This window comes from Ursus arctos, unplaced genomic scaffold (genome assembly GCF_023065955.2).
Source record: "Ursus arctos isolate Adak ecotype North America unplaced genomic scaffold, UrsArc2.0 scaffold_1, whole genome shotgun sequence".
Taxonomy (NCBI): domain Eukaryota; kingdom Metazoa; phylum Chordata; class Mammalia; order Carnivora; family Ursidae; genus Ursus; species Ursus arctos.
Window position 1 is genome coordinate 61,798,348 of NW_026622763.1, and position 5,683 is coordinate 61,804,030.

General features: G+C 37.5%; 1 pseudogene; it reads left to right on the forward strand.

Annotated features, from left to right (window-relative positions):
- The first annotated feature begins 292 nt into the window (after positions 1–292).
- LOC113248902 (60S ribosomal protein L12-like) lies at positions 293–868 on the forward strand (annotated as a pseudogene).
- Positions 869–5,683: the final 4,815 nt, after the last annotated feature.

Genomic DNA, 5,683 nt, shown 5'->3' on the forward strand with positions numbered 1-5,683 from the left:
TTTCCATACTTCCTCACCTTCCCCCTTAACCATAGTCCCCTCCACCACTGTCTCCTGGCAGACAGCCTCTCCTCTGCTGTCCTGCCTGCTGCTCCCTTGCAGTGTATTCAGTAAACTTCTATCTCCTTTGTTTTGCCTCAGGTGAATTCTTTCACTGCCCACGCCACTGGTTTTCACCTGATAGGGTCACCCTACAGTATCCTGTTTTAATTAATACCTTGTATAATTATGGATTGTGTTAATTTTGCTTGGTTTTTGATAATCCTATGGGAATCATTAGAAAATATCTTCTTGCTTTTGGGTTTTGGCTCAGAGGAGGTGAAGGTGCATATGTCTTACGTTGTCCTAAATCAAGGTTCATCTGACATCAGCTGCCTCCACCATGCTTTCCAAGTTCAACCCCAAGGAGATCAAAGCATATACTTGAGGTGCACTGGTGGCAAAGTTGGTGCCACATCTACCCTGGCTTCGAAGATCGGCCAGGTGGTTCTGTCTCCAAAAAAGATTGGTTATGACATCACCAAGGCAACCAGTGATAAAAAGGGTCTGAGGATTACAGTAAAACTGACTAGTCAGAACAGACAGCCCCAGACTGAAGTGGTACTTTCTGCCTCTGCCCTGATTATCAAAGCCTGCAAGGAACCACCAAGAGACAGGAGGAAGCAGAAAACATTAAGCAGAATGGAAATACCACTTTTGATGAGATTGTCAACATTTCCTGACAGATGAGACACCACTCTTGAGCCAGAGAAGTCTCTGGCACCATTAAAGAGATGCTGGAGACACCCAGTCTGTGGGCTGCAATGTTGATGGCCGCCACCTTCATGACATCATGGATGGCATCAATGCAGTGCAGTGGAAAGCCTAGCTAGTTAAGAACTACAAGACAAAGTATTTCAATAAAGGATCATTTGACAATCCAATAGATAAATAAATAAAATATCTTAATTTTCTTTCTTTTATCATGTTCCATTTTATTCATTTTACTCTTACTTTTGGTGGGTAATCAATCTCTCAATCAGATTATTTAAAATCCTGGAGCTTGTTACATGTTAGACTTTCCTTCACATATGTAGTTCACAGTATCAGTTGCCACAGTAGTCCCCAATGCCTCTAAGAGATCATTTTTTAAGATTAAAGAAATGTCTCTGAAAAAATAAAGTTTGATTGAAAAGGATGAATGTGCAGTTATAAAGGCAATTACAGGGGCACCTGGATGACTTAGTCAGTTAAGCTCCTGACTCTTGATTTTGGCTCAAGTCATGATCTTAAGGTATGAGATTGAGCCCTCCAATAGGCTCTACGCTCAGCAGGGAGTCTGCTTGGGGTCTTCTCCTTCTCCCTCTGCACCTCCCCCCCCACTCCCGTGGGCTCTTTCTCTCAAATAAATAAATTTTTTTTTAAAAGCAATCATTATGTTTTCTGACTGAATGTAGAACGAGAGTGTTATTTTGCTAGTTTCACTTAGGTCTTTCTGCAGTGCACTTCCAGGCCCTAGGGAAAAACCTAGTCATAGAGGATATAAAAATTCAGAAATCTAATATTTTTGTTTAGGAGAAGATAAGGAGTTAGTTCTCCAAGCCAGTCTTTTGCATAAAATCAGGAACTCTTCACATTTAAACATTTTTTATTTTATTTAAAAAATAGGAATGTTCTTAGTATGGTTAATGATAAGCTCTTATATTTGTCAAGAACTTTATGATGGAAGGAATAGTTTTACATTTGTTACTGGGATTTGTTTTCATGACAACCAGATAGAGAATGGTTGTTTGAAAATTTACCTAAGGTCTAACAGGAACTCAGACTTTGTTTTTGCTACACTTCACTACTTTCTTGCCATTGGAAAGGAGAGTGGTGATCCCGTGTCCTACATCTGGGAAAAAAACCCACAAAATTTGGCTCTGTCAACCATGAAATTTGAGTGCATCTTGAAGTATACCCTATTTTGCTTTAGAAATTCTGCCATTTAATATCAGGCCGAAGGATAAAACATGATTTGGATAGTACAATTACCTTAGGCCGTTGGCTGATACAACATGTTGAACTGTATTTGATTTCCAAAATATCTTCAGCACAAAGTCATCTGTTTAGGTCTTTCCTTCCATAAAGTTATAATTTAGATGAAATTTGTCTTTAGTGTATTCAGTCTTCCTTTTTAACTCATTTTTCTAGTTAGATACATATTTTTTAAGATTGCTATTTAATTCACTTCCTTTTTCCACATAAAAACTTGCTCTCTTGAAATATTTGGCAAAAGTATTAAAATAATATGTAAAAGTCTAATGAGACTTAATGTGTTAGTTTCTGTGATATCTGCATTTATTTTAAGATAGAGAAATATCAGGTATAAGCAAGCAAGTTAAGAGGGATCTGAGGTGATAATCAAGTCTCTAAATTCTCTGAGTTTATTCAACAAAGTAGTAGTTGCCTACTCTGCTCAATATTCCTGGCCCGTGGACAGCAGGTATTCATTGGTTCCAGTGGTTTGTTGGGGCAGTCTGGAAGTTCAGAAACAATAAAGGAAAAGAATTTAAAAAGATCAAGGATCCGATCAGAACACATACATGTACATATTATAAAGACCGTATATGGCAATTATATACTTGACTGAACAATTGGTTCTCTCTTCCCTATAACATTACACATCCTTACTCATTGACTTTGCTTTGCCATGTAATGCTAAAACAAACAAAAAAACTAGAAATGAACTAAGCATTAACTAAGATTGGTTGAAGAATTTTTGATAAATATATAACATGACATATCATGCAGCTAGTTTTAATGAAAACTAGATTTAATTAGATTTAATGAAAATTAGATTAGACATATTTCCATGAAGAGATGTTATTCATGTATTATATGTGGAAAGAGAACACATCTTAGACGAAAGTGGGTAATAGAGTTCACTTTATAGAAAAGAGTAGAAAATCATGATATATTTATATAGATAAATATTTCAAAGAACAGACACCATTGGACACTGATTACTTCAGAAATAGATCAGAGGAGGAAAGTTAAGATTATTAACATTTTCTTTTTACAACTTTGCACTGTTCACTTTCTTAAAACTATATTTCTTTCTATAATTAAAAATTCAGTAAAAATAGGAACATGCAAAAGTAATAACTTGAAAATTTTTAAATTAAGATGACATTTGATGACTGACATGAACAAGATCAGGGGAGCAAATATGACCAAATACTGGTTATGACCAGACACTTCTTCCCAGGTAGTTCCAAGGAAAGTGTTTGGGAAAATCTGGCAGTTCTCTCCCTGCCAATCAGAGAACTCTGTTCTGACCTAATATCTCTCACCTAGTTCTCCAGGGAAATCCTTGTTTGCCAAAACAGCTCCTTGTTGCTCTGTCAGTTAAGTCAGAAAAAAGAAAAAAAAAAAAAGAGTATAGCATAGGATTAAAAGTAATAGATTAGGGTGAAATATGTGGGTTTGCAGGGAAAAATATTTGGTGTGAGAAGTGTTAAGGCCAGCTTGCTGTATGATGCATGGAAAGAAGACAGAAGAGAGAGGGGACATTATTAAAATCCTTGCATTGATTAATATATCAACCGCAAACTGTTGGAGATTTGCAAATAAAGATCCATGGTTAATCTGATGCTTTGAAATTTAAACTGTTTTTTTTTTTTTTTTCTTTAATACTGTGATAGTACTCTGAAAAGAGTACCGTGTGAGTCATGGCTCTAATGTTTTAAAATAACATTTTTCTTAGATTTGTATCTGGTCAAAAACCATAATGCAGACAACTTGTGTACTATGTTGTTTTTGTGAGTTTTGCATGATAAACCTTCCTAACAAACAGCCCAGCAGTCCCAGTGATTTACAATGAGAGACATGGTTTTGACCTCCGGGAGGTGGCTGGGGTGCCTGTTCTTCAGTCAGCAAGTCAGCTTCACATCTGCTCCACTGATCTTTCATTTTGAGACCCAGGCAAGATCTTCTGATGACAGATGGCAGAAGCACAAAAGCACAAGCCAGACCACGCAAGCTGGTTTAAAGCCTCTGATTAGAGGCGTCACACGTTGTACTTACACGGTCCTGGTCAAAGCAAATCATATAGCTAAGCCTGAAGCTGGAGTGACAGGGGAATATACTCCACCCCAAGAGCCAGGCAGTGCAAAGGTGGGGGGAAAAGGATATGAAGGTATAATTCTGTTGTAGGGAGAGAGTGGAGAGCGGATAGCAGTAATCCAGGATGGGGCTGGAACCCACAGAGCACACTTTTTTCTTAAGCTAGTTAGGTTTAAAAGCTTCATTCCTAACTCTATGATAAAGATTGCTCTCTCTTTTTCCAAACTCCCCCTCCACTACAACATCAAAACCTTTGCTTGGCTCTTACCATGATTTAAGGTGGCACAGGAGAAATGGAATAGAGAAACATTATTAGAAATCCTGAGAAATCAGGGTCTTCCTTAACTTTCTGCCACGTATTACTAGTTCTGTCCCACAGACAGAGTCAGAGAGGGAGTTGGAGAGAGGACCTTGTTCATGTAAAATTTAGTACCACTCTGTGATTCTACCTACTATTTGAATGTGCTCCTGTTAATGTACTAGAAAATAATCCATAACAGTTATTTCTAGGGATAAACTGGAAGATAAAGGAGAGAGACCTGAAACTTCTTTCTCTGCTTAACCAGTGCACTGGAGGACATCTGTCAGTTTTTGGCATGCCCAGCACTTATTTTCATATCTTCTGGCAAAACTATTATTCCCCATTTGTATTCTGTGTGTTTTGAGTGAGATTGATTCAAATCCTGTGGCCATGTAACCAAGGCTTGGGCAATCAAAACATTGTATCCCAATGATACATTCAGAGGTGAGAAGGTGATTCAGTCACAGCCCTGGAGACTATATTCTAGGGCTTTTGTTGAAGCTATTGGAAAGAAAGCATCCTCCACTTGCCCCACTGGGATTGGTGTTAGGATGGTACGTAAGTTGAGAAGTGTAGGAAGCCATCTTTTCATTGTGTGGAGGGGAGTTGAGAATTTAACCAGGCACAGCAATACAGAAAATGTAATGGCAAAAGCGTAGAGTCCTTGCATCATTATTTTTTCCTTTGTATCCAGACATGCCTGAAAATACTCCTAGACTTTCAAGTTATATGAGTCAAGAAATTCATAATTCTGGTCAATTGATTTTGTTGTTTTTTTCTGTCCTTTTGTTACCAAATGATTTCCTGATCAGTTAATATTAGTATCTACATTTTATGTAGTTACCACTTGTATCTAGTAAAACATTATAAAGCAGATGCTTATAATAAAAAATGAGGATGCACACAACTAGAAAGGAATTTCCTACAAAGTTGATTTTTTTCTTTTTTTGAAATACAACTTTATCCTGATTCTAAATGAAAAGGAATGGGAATGACAGTAACAAACAAGATTTCACCACTGGATATTGTGATGTGACTATAGTAGTCTTATATTTGAAATTAAGGAAGGTGACTACTACATTTCAGAATAGCTAAATACGCAGGTCCGAGAAACGGAGGTGCTTTTTAAACTGCCACATTCACTCCAAAGCCCATTCATCTCCTTCAGTATCCCAAAGATTAAGCACATGTTCTGTTTAGCTGTATAATAAAGTGGCCAACATGGTGTACCACCGACATCACAGGACAGTTGCCTATAAATCTAGACTTCTGACACTGGGCTCCAGCTGCACTTTC